General features: G+C 43.3%; 1 long non-coding RNA gene across 2 annotated transcripts in view; it reads left to right on the forward strand.

Moving 5' to 3' along the window:
• The window catches only part of LOC132396756 (uncharacterized), a 103554-nt gene that overhangs the window by 69029 nt on the left and 18737 nt on the right, over positions 1-15788 (forward strand). Inside the window, exon 2 of one of the 2 annotated variants that reach the window (XR_009513102.1) lies at positions 12477-12691. This is a non-coding gene — a long non-coding RNA (uncharacterized LOC132396756). The remainder of the gene's footprint in view (positions 1-12476; positions 12692-15788) is intronic. The other variant, XR_009513101.1, reaches the window with a different exon arrangement.

Below are 15788 nucleotides of genomic sequence, written 5' to 3' on the forward strand. Positions count from 1 at the left end.
TTGCTGCTTGAGGGATATGTTCAATTAGCCTCGTGGGCTAGATCGCGACTTCATGCAGTGGTGCTGAAAGGGATCCTGTCCTCCTGTAATCCTTTCCACATTTCCCCTAATGTGTGGGCAAAAAGAAAAAGGAAACAGGGACTGATCTGAAACAGGCCGGCAACTCACTGTCAACCATTTGACACTCAAGGTCAAAATTAACCCCCGCCACCCCCTCCCCCGGCCCCTGTGCAATCCAAAATTCAATGCGACATTTTTCGAAAAAAGAAATGATTTTCCGGCACTATTTAACACCACAACATGATGTGGCACTCCTGTTAGCTTTGTGTCCCTCTATCAAAGAAACTCATGCTGACAAATGAAAGAAGAGCATTTCTTTTAAAATAAGAATTCTAAGCTGCCTGAACCACCTCTCTTGCAGCAGAACTGCTAGCTAGCTGTATTCTGTGAGAGAATTCCCCTGACTGAGGCTGCCTGCAGCAGAGCTTGCCTGCCCTGTCATGTCTAGTGAGTGCACTGCGTATCTGTAAGGCTCTGCAAGCAGGCACAGAGTCTGCTCAGTCACTTGCCTCTATTCCCTTTGAAACCAGCTCGCTCTTCTGAGGCGACTTGGAGCCTGATGCCCCATTAGCTTGTTTTGATGTTTTTATCTTTTCGTGATTGCGAACCATTCCCTGCAACCAAAACAGACACATTTTTTTGAAGGCGTTGAATGATTTTTTAGAGCTTCTCCAAGGAGTATCTTTAATAAAACATTAGCCGCCCGCTGAAAATAACTGGCTTGAGCGACGTGACATCTCATGCGAATCATGCATTTCGTTGTAAGTTTACACTCGTGTGAGCATCGGCTTCACCAACCTGGATTGCTTTAAGTGGAGGCTTGCACGCAAACATGGCCTCCTCGAAAGTTACCTCAGGCCAAAGCACTTCCCACGCCTGCAAAATTAAGTGGTACATGACGTCTCCAGTGGTTTTCTCTCAGTCTGATTTGATACGCTGGTCATGTTTTTTTAATGAGGTGAGATTGTCCTTTACATCAGGCTCCCTCAGCAGTGAGCTTGTCATTCTGGCAGCAAGTGGACTGCAAGTTGTCAGCCATAGACTGCAGTCTTCCTCTGGCCCCAGATTCGTGGTAAAGGCTGATATACATGTATGGGTCAGCTGGTGACCATCTGTGACTTAATCAAGCTGCACTTTTCAAATATTTAGTAAGCGTCCAGTAAGTATCCATTAACCTGGCTATTAACCCTGTGAGAACTGGAATTAATTTTCCTTATTTGTTCAGTATCTTTCTGCTGGGTACAGGAGAATCACAGGTGGTGCTCTCCTCAGGCCAACACTGATAGATGGTCTGTTGATCCGTGCAGGAAATCTTATTGCTCAAATCTGTCACAATCTCAACAGACTCTGAAGGATAACAAGACCCACTGCTTTAGACAGGATTCCTCTGAAAGACCAAATGATCTTACCTTCCTCACCCTAGGGTAATAGTCCTGTAATAGTCATCCTTTCCATTGTTGTTCCTTGATCATCACTATGAGGAAAGAGTCAACAGGGTTCCACTCTTGGCTTCTCCTTCTGGAGAGGACCTTGTTCTTTCCATTCATTGGGTCTCCTTATAGCTGATCTATGAATCACCTTTTATCACCAGCCTCTTGTTACACTACCAGAGAGTGGCGCTGCTCGCTGCAAGGCCGAGGTTGGTATTCTGGCAATGATGGGTTTCATCTCACCACATTCCCATGCGCAGTCACCACCAACCCTGAACCAGCCAACATCTGGGAGTTTCCTCGGAGACGGTAGGAAACTATGTGCCGAACATTAAAATGGTCCCGATCTGCCTTCAATGGCCCACTGAATGTGAACTGAATGAGAGTGGAGTTTGATGAGTTTGAGAGCCCACATTGCTTGCGTTTCCCAAAATCCCAGGAAGGGAAGTGAAGACGTCACCAGACTGAAGGCAAGAGGCTGAATAACACTGATTTTGTCCATCCTATGGCATTACATCTCTGATGTCCCAGCAGTGGCAAAGATAGACTTTGAGCTCATGAGCCTGAGAAATCTGTCACAGTCCATCCTCAGAGAGCTCCATATGGAAGCAACGTGGGTCACATATCAGTCCCTTGTCCTTGCACAGACCCAGGTCTATTGCTCCTCACTTAACTGTACAGAAAATAATTGTTCTCTGTGAAAATACTCTCTTGCTGAGGACCCTGCACTGCTACACATGCAAGTGCCTTGTCCTCCTCCCTTTCCTGTCCGAAGTTCGGTAGAATGGCCTGCAGAGCACTTACCTCAAATAGATACGGCTAAAAGTAGAACGAGGGAGTAACCTCAGCACCACAGTGAATGGCACCTCCATCGAGTTCTTGGCAACCAACACAACCCAGTAAGTCATTCCTTTAAGTAATACATTTGGGGTGGGCTGGATGATTCTACTGGCTGCAGAAAGCCAGGCTCCTGATGTGTGATTAACATGAAGATTTAGCAGAATTCCCATACTCCAATCTTGCAGAACTACCATTGTTGTTGTTGCTCATTTTTGCACCTTGTGACACAACAGGTGGCATTTTTTGCTGCTTCCGTAGCATTTGACTGTATTTTCCGAGGCCAAGTTGCTAGCTTGATGCTCAACCCGGCACCAATGGAAAGCGTGCAAGGAGCTGGCCAGATTTGAACTCAGGACCATCCGCCTTGATGTCTGGTGCTGATGCTACTGCACCAGAGCCTGGCTTAGAACTACCATTAGTTTAGTTTAATGTTATACCTGGGTCGAGGCGCTGATGATATTATCATTCTGAACCATTTGCCGGATAAGGTGAGTTATGCAGAAAAGCTGTGCTCATAATTCACGGTCAAACTTAGAAGCAAGGTGGTCAATGAAGTGACAGGAAAAATAGCTACATGGTAGCAATTGTCAACTGAGCTGGCACAGATATGTGAAGATAAATCCCAGGGGTCAGATTTGTATATCAAAGTATCCAGGAATCTCAGAGCAGTGAGACAAGTAAGTGAACAAGTCTTCACGTGCCACGTGCCACCAGCAGCACCTCTAACTTCCGCCATAGCTCAGTACACCACAAAGATGTATCTGAGATGTCATCTTCTTCCTAAACTGTGGCTTCCCTTTATGACTCCTTGATCCACTCTTCCACCAACCACTCCTTTTCTTAAGGCACTTTCTCCTGCAACTGCAGGACGTTTGATCTCTTGCCTTCCTGAGTATCCAGGGATCAAAACAATCTTTCCATTTGAGGCAGTGATTCACTTGCACTTCCTCCAATCTAGTATATTGCATGTGGTGTCCAGTCTGTAGATACCTGGACATTGGAGAAATAAATGCAGGAAGCTTTGGAGAGTATCAGCCTGAGCTTTCCGCTCCTGCAACTTCATTTCCCCATTCCATTCCCAAACTGAGCTATCAAGCTGTGGTCTCCTGAACTGTTGCAATAAAGCCCAACTCAACCAGTGGAATAACATCTTACTTTTCATTTGGACACATTGCAGCTTTCTGGACTCAATATTGAATCCAATAGCTCTAGCTAACTCACTCTCTTTGTATCAGTAATGGCCAGTTCAGGAATCCTTCATCAACCTCTGAAACGGCGGCATTTTTCTCTCTCCACACACACAGCCAGAAATGCTGGGCATTTCCCACTCCTCTGCAATTCACAGTTTTTACATGGCCCTCTCTAAGTGTTTCCTCCCTTTCTCTTGTAACGTTCCTCATTAACCCATCGACTAGATGGCTTAATTGACTGCTGTAATTATGATAACTCCAGTCTCTGAGCAGATATTCCCTTTATTATCACAATCTCCATCCATCCACAGTCCTCTCTATGACTTAAAAGTCACTTGTGTTTTTCACTTTCACTGATAAGGCTAAGGTTCTTTGACCTGAAATATGAACTCTGTTTCTCTTGAGTTGATGCTGAGTATTTCCAGTGTTGCTTTGTTTTCATTTCAACTTTCCAGGTTTTTTTCCTCCATTCACTATAAGCCTTTCAGTCACCCGCCTACATCGGACTCACACATCTTCACATACTGCACCGCGCCATCCCACACTTCTAACCAGTGCCAGCCACACACTCTAATCCACAAAGAGGCCATGCCACATTTCATTGGAAGAGTCTTTGCTGAGGTCAATGGTGATGAAGGACTCTGCTCTGCCCATACTCTGCACAGAGCTCACAGCACACCCCAGTCCATTACAAAAACCAGACACTGTCCACACTTCTCACTGCCTTGGTAAAGACCACTCGCACCCCAGTCATTGTCTCTTGTTGCCCCCACCTTTCCACCAGTCAGAAGGTATAAAAGTTTGAAAGTACATACCACCAGCCTCCAGGATAGTTTCTATCACATTGTTATAAGATTCTTGAATAGATCTCTTGCATGATAAAGAACAACTCTAGACCTCTCAATCTAACTCATTGTGGCCCCTGCACAGTAACACTCAATTCTGCATCCTGTTATTGCTTTCCCTTGCCCTGCCTTGATGCACTGATGTTCAAAAATTAGCTATGTGGGTAGCATGCAAAATTAACTTTTTCACTGTTTCTCAGTACATATGACAACAATAAACCAAATACCAATTACAGCATCCTCACCCCCAGTCATTCTTCTCACATTTACTTCCTTCACTTCCCATAGTCTCTGACTCACAAACAATGTATAAACCATCAGCTTTCACTCCGCGGCACTACTACCGAAGGAAAGAATCCTGGTCCAGCAAGAATCAGTCAACAAGCTATTAAATACTGTTATTCAATATCATCATGACATTGTCTTGTCTGACATTGTTAGCTCAGATACGAATACAGGGGAGAGCAAGGGGGTAGAGACTGCCCTTGGTCAGATGACATTAGCTGAGACTGCACTTGATTAGACTGCTCCTGGTGAGATGGCACTGGGTGAACCTATTCTTGATGAGACTGTACTTAGTGAACTATTATTCCTGGTGAGGCTGCACCCGGTGAGACTGCACTCAGTGAGATTGTACTCAGTGGGATGTACATGGTGAGAATGTACTTGGTGGGACTGTACACAGTGAAATTGCCCTTTTTGAGACTGTACTTGGTGAGACTGCACTTGGAGAGACTGCACTCAGTGAGACTGCACTCAGTGAGACTGTACTTGGTGAGAATGTACTCTATGATATTGGGCTTGGTGGGACTGTACTTGGAGAGACTGTACTCAGTGAGACTGCACTCAGAGAGACTGTACTTGGTGAGAATGTACTCTATGATATTGGGCTTGGTGGGACTGTACTTGGAGAGACTGCAATTGGCCAGAGTAAGAGAAAGATCAACAGGACTGCTAACTTGTCAGAAGGTGAGATTTCACCAGAATGCAGATAAGAAGAATTTAATAATGACTTTGATTACGCCTCTCGGAAATGTTATCGAAATTCTGAGATTAATTGATTAGACTGTAGCACAAACTAATTGTTGTTCATTTTGGCCTCTTTCAGTTCTATGTTTTTTTTTGTGTTCTCACCCATTCTTTTTTGTTGCTGATTGTCAGGCTGGGGGTTTGCAGTTTGATGTTCTTGCTGTGGTTTGTGAGTGATCTGTTAGTTCTTGTGTGAGAGAGGGGTTGAAGTTTGTCAGTTTTTGTTTCTTTTTATCTCTGTGCAGGATTGATGTCTTTCTTTCAACTACCTCTATGGTTTTCTGTATTTTATGTCTATCTGGAGAAGTCAAATCCCTGAGCTGCATTCTACACATATACTTTGATAATGAAATGAACCTTTCATGACTATCTTCTGCTCAAGGATGATGTAAATGCTGGAAGATCTTCTCAACATCTAGGCACGTGGAGAAGTCAAGTATGATTCTGGGAAAGGGCTCCACCAGGGCTCAAAGCCTGTCCTTTGCAGCATAATGCGGGAGAATTCTATTGTTGGAATGCTGATCATTGTGTCCATTTCAGAATGGGATGAATGACAAACAGATGATTGGTTCAGTGGAAGCTGAGACTTCAACCATACAAGATCAGCTGTGCCTCTGTGGAGCAGGGACCTGCAGCTGATGCCATCTCTCCTCCACTTTCTGCTTCTGCTAGCCTTTTTGCCATTGCTGGTTGGTCTATTTGCCCTGATTGCTGATGATTATGGGGGAAAGGGTTTAGTAAAGCCTGGTCCTCAATGAGCAGAGCTGCTCAAGTCACAGAAACATAGTGAGGTGCAGCATGGAAACAGGCTTCATGGCTCACCATCAAGTTCCATTGTTTACACCACTCCTATGCGAACTCATTGTGGCATCAATGTTGAGATTTGATATGTCATCAAAGCCTGTAGCAAGTTTCTACAGATGTACGATGAGAGCATACTGATCAGTTCATCACCATTTAGTATGGAGGCTTCTCCAGTTAACAAGATCAAAACAGACTGCAGACAGGTGTAGACTCAACCGATTCCACCACAAGCAAAACCCTCCTCACCACCTCAAGAGGCAGCTCCATGAGAAAGTGCCATCCGTCATTAAGGACCCTCACCATATGAGACATGTCCTGTTCGTGTTATTACCACCAGTGGAGGTACAAGAGCCTGAAGTGCTACACTCAATTTTTTAGGGCCCGCTTCTTCACCTCCATCATCAGATTTCTGAATGGTCCATGAAACTATGAACACTACCGCATTTTTCTGCTTATGCGCTATTTATTTATTTATTTATTTATTTTTTAAAATTTATTTTTCTAAGTTAGAGCAATCTTTATGTCTTGCTACAACACAACAAACTTCACAACATAAGTCAATGAGGATAAAACTGATTTTGATTCAGATTCTGGGAAGAATAGTTGGGTGCTTGATGGTTAGTGCATGTTTGGTGGGCTGATGGGCTTGCTTTTATGCTTCATGACATTAGGGGTGCAAATACATTGTCCTTTTTGCAGCTGGGTGGATGTTCAGAGATCAAGGGGTTAAAGCAGAGGGGTGTTTCAGGCTCCTCTGTGGCAGTAGTGGTGTCAATCAAGACTGCATGTACACTGGAGATATGTCTGCTTTGCATGTGTCTACTGCATCCAAGCTGACTCCTATGTTGTCTGGGATCTGGGATATGCTAGAAGAAGCCCTTTAATGATGTCCAGCACACCCAAGCAAAGACCTCTCTGTTGCAGTGAATTTTTTTTACAGGACGTATAATGGCATAGAGCACGATGTCAAATAATTCTAGGAACACATTTATGTTTAAAGATATTTGCAAGTTTGTATGTAACTTTCAAGAGTACCATTATCATTTCACATATCTAGTTCAGTTTACAATCACTGGATAATATTAGTAGTGGACATAACCTTCACAACTGTTGGGTGTCCATTGACGTTAATGAATTACTGGTGTTCAGGGCCCATGTTTGTGATCATTGGTCCTTGTTGGTTCTGAGCAGTGGAGGACTTTGCCGATTCATACACAGGGGTCAGTACAGTACAAGTTGCTGAATTTCAAAGCAATGAAACAAGAAAACAATAAAGGGTGATGAGGACTGGCTGGCTAGTGGAGGTGCAGCACTGGAAACTGCATGCTTGCATTGAGGCAGTGTGCTGTTTTCATTACAGCTGCCGCTTATTGTCTGACTATTGCTTCCTGTAATTTTTCACTTAAGGACAAAATGGTATTGATTTCTCACCCATTTTTCAATTCTGTGTGATTTTCACTGCAGATAAACCTGAATCTTGTTGAAATGTTCATGTGTTCAGTGTGCATAGCCTTAACGATGCAAAAGTGTTAGACTGATAATCACAAATTGAAACATTTTGAAGAGGCTCCAAGTGATCACAATGGGAGTGCCACACAGCATTTCTGGCATCTTCCGCTCAGGACAGATCATCAGATTTAATTAGCAATTCCAGATCTGCATGGCTGCCTTTCTTCTTGCAACCAGCATTTTGGGGCTGTTTAACTGGGAAGCACCAATTATAATTGGCAACACGTGTTTATCTTTTCTGCCTTTTTGCCCCTTCATAAATGATGAAAAGCAAAACTAAAATGCAAACCAAATGTGGAACTGAAAGTTGTGCAAAATTACAATCCTTTAAAGATAAACATAGTGCATAAAAGTGAGGTCTTGTTATCTTTATTCTGTTCAGACAATACATTCTAAACCATACAATTCTCACAATTAAGTTAACTCAGATCTTGATCAGTTATCAATGACATCTCATCACTTTTAATGTGTAAGGTCATTGAACATTTTCTCTTGGATGCACAGCCACCTCGCTATGACCACACTGCACCTCCTCTTTGCCAGAGAAAGGCTAAACTCTTCACCCCCTGCTCAGAAATGGATTAAATCAGCTTCACATTAGTCAATGGTATCCCATTGGAAAGTGATTTTCCTTCAGAAGCTCAGAAAAATAATGAGCCAAGCTGTTAAATTACCCTTCAACCTCCATTCAAAGTAAATGAACCTAATTTCTTGAAACTCTTGCAGTTCCCCATCTCAGGTGCCACTTTAGTACGTCTCCTCTCCAAGGCCCTGGCACTAATCCTGGACTGAACTAATTGCATCACTGCCTTGAATTGGGCAAATTACCCAGGCTGAGGCTAAGCAGTGATTTTACAAGCAGAGCATAATGTCCTTGTTCTTACATTCGGCACCTATGTTTATAAAGCCCAGGATTCAATATATATGTTTTTTAAATTTCACAAGATGATACCTGTGAGCCAGTAAATAAAGGATCAAGTCACACAAAAAACTTTCCAAATTAAATCACCTGCAATGCATCAAAAGCTCCTAAACACATATGTTTACTTTAACAAATTCTTTGACTTAGGAGCATCACATGCCTGGGTTCTTCTCGATGAATACTTAAAGAGGACATCCAAGTGGATGCAGTTATCACTTTATTTACAATACGGTAGAATTAAAGTACAGTTTAGGTTGCATTTTTGATTAATGCCCAGTTTAAGTGAGAAATTAACAGAAGGATCATTTAACAATTAATTGTCCAAATAAATTAATTACATTGATTCCTCTGCACACTCCACACACTGCACACGTGAACAAGTGGTAAGCTGAATACTGGAAAATTCACCTTGACTGTCTGTTGTGATAGCATGATAGAATTAATTCTTACTGTGGGCTATTTATTGAAATGCTTTTCTGCGGCTTGATCAATATTGCTTGTTGTCTGTACTTCCCCTTTAGCTGTCCTTCATATGTTATACTGAAACATTCACCAATTTATTTGTGAAAGTGACTTTGCCCAAAATCAAATCATCACAATTTTTATACAAGAAGAACAAAGCCCTTGACAGCAGGATTATTACTAATCAGAAAGCTATTTTGCTCCTTCTGTAATTATCTGAGAATATCTACTGTTTAGAATTACTCTACAGACAACCCCTGCATTACAGAAATTCACCTTTACTGAGTTCACAAATCACAGCTCAGAAAATATGGAGTACAAACTGTACCCCAGATTTATTTAAAAAGTAAATAAATACAATTTTTTTTTCAATTCACATTTCTCGACAGGGGCTTCACATTATGGAGAATCATGATTTAGAACTTTTACTTGGAACACCACCGCTTGCCTTAATGCAAAGTTTGTCTGTGTTGTTCATGTTATATATTCTGTCTGTTCACCTTTTCTATTGCTTTGAAATATTATTGAGATGAATTTGAAAACAAATAAGTGACTTTAACTGACTCCATCCAAAACTACTTACAAACTATGTACAGTGAAAACCTACATCACTTTCTGTCCAGATTCCCAGATTGTTTCATTGTTCGATGGTAAGAGAGTGTCTAGTGTGGATGTTAACCTTATTTGGTATCTTGTAGAAATTCCATTACATCACTTGCTTATTTTATCTTTCCCAATCATTGATTATGAATGCATTGCTCTATATTTTGTATCTGCTTTGGAATAAGCTACCCAGCCCACTCAAGTTCAGTGCTTATATGGCTGTTAAAATATAGATAAATAATACAGATAGATGGGATGTATTAAACTGCCCTTTAGCAGATTTCACTCATCTCTGTGGAACTACTAACCTCTGTAAGAAGAAAAATCTTTCATTATTTCTGGCAAGAGACTGGTAGTTATTGAAATCCAGTCGCTGAAGCACCAGCTGGACTGCAACGATTCTGAGACAGGTGGATCTGATAGATGAACCACTTCTGACTGGATAATGATTATCTTCTTGGTGAACATTATTGCATGAAGTAAAATTAAAACTCTAAAACTTTTGTTCAAAAATTCCACACCTAACTATTCATCATGGCTTTGCTTCTAGGGGAAACTATGGTGTTGTACTCTACTTTAAAGTGGAAGGGGATAAGGTGCAGACAGGCCCTGAAACTGGGGTTGTACTATGCTAGGAAGCTGTAGGTCCAGAATGTTGCAATGCATTTAAATTCTAACTATCCTCTGAAGTTTGCAAGCTGCCCAAATTTAAGAAAAGCAAGTGATGTTTAAGCCGGATTCTGCTTGCAAATTCTTTCCTAATGTGGGAAATTTGAAGACTCATTATTGAAAATGGAATGTTCACTCAAAGTAAAATTCTATGGAATTGTTATACTTTATTTGTGTATGAGGTGTATCGGTGTCCAGGGAGGGGTATCACCACTGATGGAGGGGCTTGTTGTGTCCAATGTGGGGCAGCACTCTCAATTTTGCTCCCCACCAGCCACTCAGCTCTCACCTGTGACTCTAAGCAGCAGATTGCATGCGCCAGAGGTCACACCACTGTACATCTCTTCAACAGGCAGGCTAAGCCAGGTGAGGGTAGCAGGTGGGCTTCATACCCTGTTGAGATAGGGACATAGCTGCCCTGGCGTGCAAAGTCAGCTTGGGTGGAATGTGCAGATGAGATGTACAATGAGATCGAATAGCCAGGAAGGTGACTCTTCAGCTCTCAGTAGGGAACAAAGAAGAAGTTGTGGTCATTCAATGCAACCAAGGAAGACTCCAGTTGTGACGACTACTGGATCAGTCATGATTGAATGGCAGAGCAGACTCAATGGGCCGAATGGCCTACTTCTACTCCTCTATCTTATGTCTTATGGTCTTGCTACTCATACCACAGGGCCTGGACTTCTGAGGTTGAAGGAACGGGAACTCCCCCAGTGCTACAGCTTTTCCATTTTAAGAACTCCTCACACAGGTTTCCTGTTGTCACTGTTTTTCAATCACTGCTACCTGTTGGGATATATCTTAGGTAAGCACAAGGATTTACAAGGATTATTTTATACAAGTTTCTGTTTTTGATTGTGAATGCAGTGGATCAATTGGTTAATCCTGGCAGCTGCTTATTTGGGCAGCACTCAGAAAGCAAAAATGTAATTGAGAAAATAGCCGGGTTCCCTTCACTTATTTGGGATTCTATGCTACTTAACTGGGGCAGGAGACGTGCTGAACAGTTTGTAACTAGTGTCAGAGGTGTCCACTTGTTTGGCTGTTAGACACGACACCATGCTTAGAGTGAATAGTTTTTAAATATGTTCACTTGTGTGTGCTTCTGTTCAAAAAGCAGTGATTTTCTTGTCACTGAAACTTCATGAGAAATAAGCAGTAAGACAATTCAGAAATGATTTACTCACTGTGGTTCAGGCTTGGTGATGCATGAAATGGCTGGGAGTGAAAATGAAATTACTTCACTACTTCAACTAGTTAAGAATTAGGATGAATTTGAAGTTATCGACATTCATGTTAATGTTACAATGAAAATGAAGATTTGGAGGATGCAATCATCCATAGCATTGTATGAAGGCAGCCCATTATCTGCACTACTTGTCTGTGCTAATTTTATTCATTTACATTCAAAAGAACGTATTGTCCATTGTGTGTGACAATGACAATGAAATCTGTGCAGAAGAGTTTTTAAAGCAAACAGTTCCAATCTCTCGACCTCAGAAGTCCAGGTCCAGTGATATGAAGAGTCACAAACTGGGGTCATTCTCAGCTGCAGTGACTTTTATGCTTTTTCATGCCCTTCGCTCCCCACAAAGCTTTGCAGAACCGTTTTCTTAGTCTTTTGATCTCGCTGTTGATCTTGTCCGCCTAGTCTGCTGGAGCTGATTTCACATGCCAGGACAGGCATATCCCTATTTTGATGAAGTGTACACCTGCCAGCTACTCTCACCTGGTTTAGCTCATCTGTCGAAGTGATGTATCGTGGTGTGGCTGCGGTGGCATGCAAACAGCTACTTGGAGCCACAAAGGAGCACTGATAGTCTGGTGGGGACCAAAGGTGTGTGTGTTGCCCTGGAATGGATATGACAAGCCCCTTCATCAGAGGTGCTGCCCCTCCCTGGACACCGCATACATGACAGCATATACTGGATGAATTCCCTCTGTTGAAAAATATTATGAACTGACACACAGTTTTACAACACTGTAGCAACATTGGCAGGATTCTATATTGTCCTTTATTTCATTTAAATACATAATTTGTTACTCAGTTAAATAGTAGTTTGTCTTTTTTTATATTCCTTTTATATTATATTATAGTTTTGTCTTTTTTTAGATTTCTTCGGCAGTTTGAACGGGGCACGACTGCGCAAGCGCGTGAAGATCAGCCTCTGAGATCAGCGGGAGAGTTTAAAAAGCAAACAGATTAACAGAGTGGGTGTCAGAGGACCGGGTGACAGAGCAGAGGGAGACAGAGTAGGAAGGCTTTGGCTCGAGAGGCTTCGGCGAGCAGAGGCTGAGGACGAGCTTGCACCATTCAGGTAAGGTCAGGTAAGCTCCTTTAATTAATCTAATTAGTTTCGAAGTAGGTAATGGAGGCAGCAGTTAGGGCAGTTGAGTACTCTGCAGTATGTGGGAAGTCAGAGCGAGCACAATTGTCCCTGAAGACTACACCTGCAAAAGGTGCATCCAGCTGCAGCTCCTGACAAACCGAGTTAGGGAACTGGAGCTGGATGAACTTCGGATCATTCGGGAGGCAGAGGCAGAAATAAACAGGAGTTGCAGGGAGATAGTCACCCCTAAGAGTCAGGAGACAGGTAGCTGGCTGACTGTCAGGAAAGGGAAGGGGATTAGACAGAATGAGCAGAGCATCCCTGTGGCTGTTCCCATCAATAAGTATACCGTTTTGGATACTGTTGATGGGGACGACTTACCAGAGATAAGTTGCAGTGGTTGCGTCTCTGGCACTGAGACTGGACCCTCAGCTAAGAAGGGAAGGGGGGAAAAGAGGAGAGCAGTAGTGATAGGGGATTCGATAGTTAGGGGGACAGATAAGAGGTTCTGTGGAAGAGATCGAGAATTCTGGATGGTCTGTTGCCTCTCTGGTGCCAGGGTCTGCAATATCTTGGATCAAGTTCTCAGTATTCTCAGGAGGGAGGGTGAGCAGTCAGATGTAGTGGTCCATGTAAGGACCAATGACGTGGATAGGAAGAAGGAGGAGGTCTTGCAAAGAGAATTTAGGGAGTTAGGTGCAAAGTTGAAGGACAGGACCTCCAGGGTTACAACCTCAGGATTGCTACCTGTGCCAGGTGCTAGTGAGGCCAGAAATAGGAAGATAATGCAGCTAAATACATGGCTAAGGAGTTGGTGCGGGGGGGGGGGGGGGCTTCATGTTTCTGGACAATTGGGCCTTGTTCCAGGAAAAGTGGGACCTGTTCCGACGGGACGGGTTGCACCTGAACTGGAAAGGAACTAACATCCTTGCAGGAAGGTTTGCTTGTGTTGCTCCCGGGGGTTTAAACTAGATTTGCGGTGGGGGGGGGGGGAGGAACCAGAGTGCAGATAGTGAGGTGGTGCAGGATAAAGGTCATGCGAGAGCTGTATGGAATAAAGCCAGATCTAGCATATAAAGAGGCTTTGGGGAAAGAGAAACAGAATAAAGGGTGTAAAGGTAGTAAGGAAAAAGGGCTAAGGTGTGTGTACTTCAATGCAAGAAGCATCAGGAACAAAGGTGATGAACTGAAAGCTTGGATACATACATGGAATTATGATATAGTGGCCATTACAGAGACTTGGCTGGCACCAGGGCTGAAATGGATTCTCAATATTCCTGGATTTCAGTGCTTTAAAAGGGATAGAGAGGGGGGAAAGGGGGAGGAGGGGTGGCATTACTGGTCAGGGATACTATTACAGCTACAGAAAGGCTGGGTAATGTAGTAGGATCCTTTTTGAGTCAGTATGGGTAGAAGTCAGGAACACGAAGGGAGAAATTACTCTATTGGGAGTGTTCTATAGACCCCCTGGTAGCAGCAGAGATACGGAGGAGCAGATTGGGAGGCAGATTTTGGACAGGTTCAAAAATAACAGGGTTGTTATCATGGGTGACTTTAACTTCCCTAATATTATTGGCACCTGATCAGTTCCAAAGGTTTAGACGGGGCAGAGTTTGTCAAGCGCATCCAGGACAGATTCCTGTCACAGTACGTTGACAGGTTGACTAGGAGGAATGCCATACTAGATCTAGTATTAGGTAACGAACCGGGTCAGGTCACAGATCTCTCAGTGGGTGAGCATCTGGGGGACAGTGACCACCGGTCCCTGGCCTTTAACATGATCATAGAAAAGGATAGAATCAGAAAGGAAAGGAAAATTTTTAATTGGGGAAGGGCAAATTATGAGGCTATAAGGCTAGAACTTGGGGGTGTGAATTGGGATGATGTTTTTGCAGGGAAATGTACTATGGACACGTGGTTGATGTTTAAGGATCTCTTGCAGGATGTTAGGGATAAGTTTGTCCCAGTGAGGAAGATAAAGAATGGTAGGGTGAAGGAACCACTGGTGACAAGTGGGTTGGAGAATCTAGTCAGATGGAAGAAGGCAGCATACGTGAGGTTTAGGAAGCAAGGATCAGATGAGTCTATTGAGGAATATAGGGTAGCAAGAAAGGAGCTTAAGAAGTGGCTGAGGAGAGCAAGAAGGGGGCATGAGAAGGCCTTGGCGAGTAGGGTAAAGGAAAACCCCAAGGCATTCTTCAATTATGTGAAGAACAAAAGGTTGACAGGAGTGAAGATAGGACCAATTAGCGATAAAGGTGGGAAGATGTGCCTGGAGGCTGTGGAAGTGAGCGAGGTCCTCAATGAATACTTCTCTTCGGCATTCACCAATGAGAGGGAACTTGATGAAGGTGAGGACAATATGAGTGAGGTTGATGTTCTGGAGCATGTTGATATTAAGGGAGAGGAGGTGTTGGAGTTGTTAAAATACATTAGGACAGATAAGTCCCCGGGGCCTGACGGAATATTCCCCAGTCTACTCCACAAGGCAAGGGAAGAGATTGCTGAACCTCTGGCTAGGATCTTTATGTCCTCATTGTCCACGGGAATGGTACTGGAGGATTGGAGGGAAGCGAATGTTGTCCCCTTGTTCAAAAAAGGTAGTAGGGATAGTCCGGGTAATTATAGACCAGTGAGCCTTACATCTGTGGTGGGAAAGCTGTTGGAAAAGATTCTTAGAGATAGAATCTATGGCATTTAGAGAATCATGGTCTGATCAGGGACAGTCAGCATGGCTTTTTGAAGGGCAGCTCGTGTCTAACAAGCCTGATAGAGTTCTTTGAGGAGGTGACCAGGCATATAGATGAGGGTAGTGTAGTGGATGTGAGCTACATGGATTTTGGTAAGGCATTTGACAAGGTACCACATGGCAGGTTTATTCAGAAAGTCGGAAGGCATGGGATCCAGGGAAGTTTGGCCAGGTGGATTCAGAATTGGCTTGTCTGCAGAAAGCAGAGGATCATGGTGGAGGGAGTACATTCAGATTGGAGGGTTGTGACTAGTGGTTTCCCACAAGGATCTGTTCTGGGACCTCTACTTTTCGTGATTTTTATTAATGACCTGGATGTGGGGGTGGAAGGGTGGGTTGGCAAGTT

This window comes from Hypanus sabinus, chromosome 7, assembly GCF_030144855.1.
Source record: "Hypanus sabinus isolate sHypSab1 chromosome 7, sHypSab1.hap1, whole genome shotgun sequence".
NCBI classification, from domain to species: domain Eukaryota; kingdom Metazoa; phylum Chordata; class Chondrichthyes; order Myliobatiformes; family Dasyatidae; genus Hypanus; species Hypanus sabinus.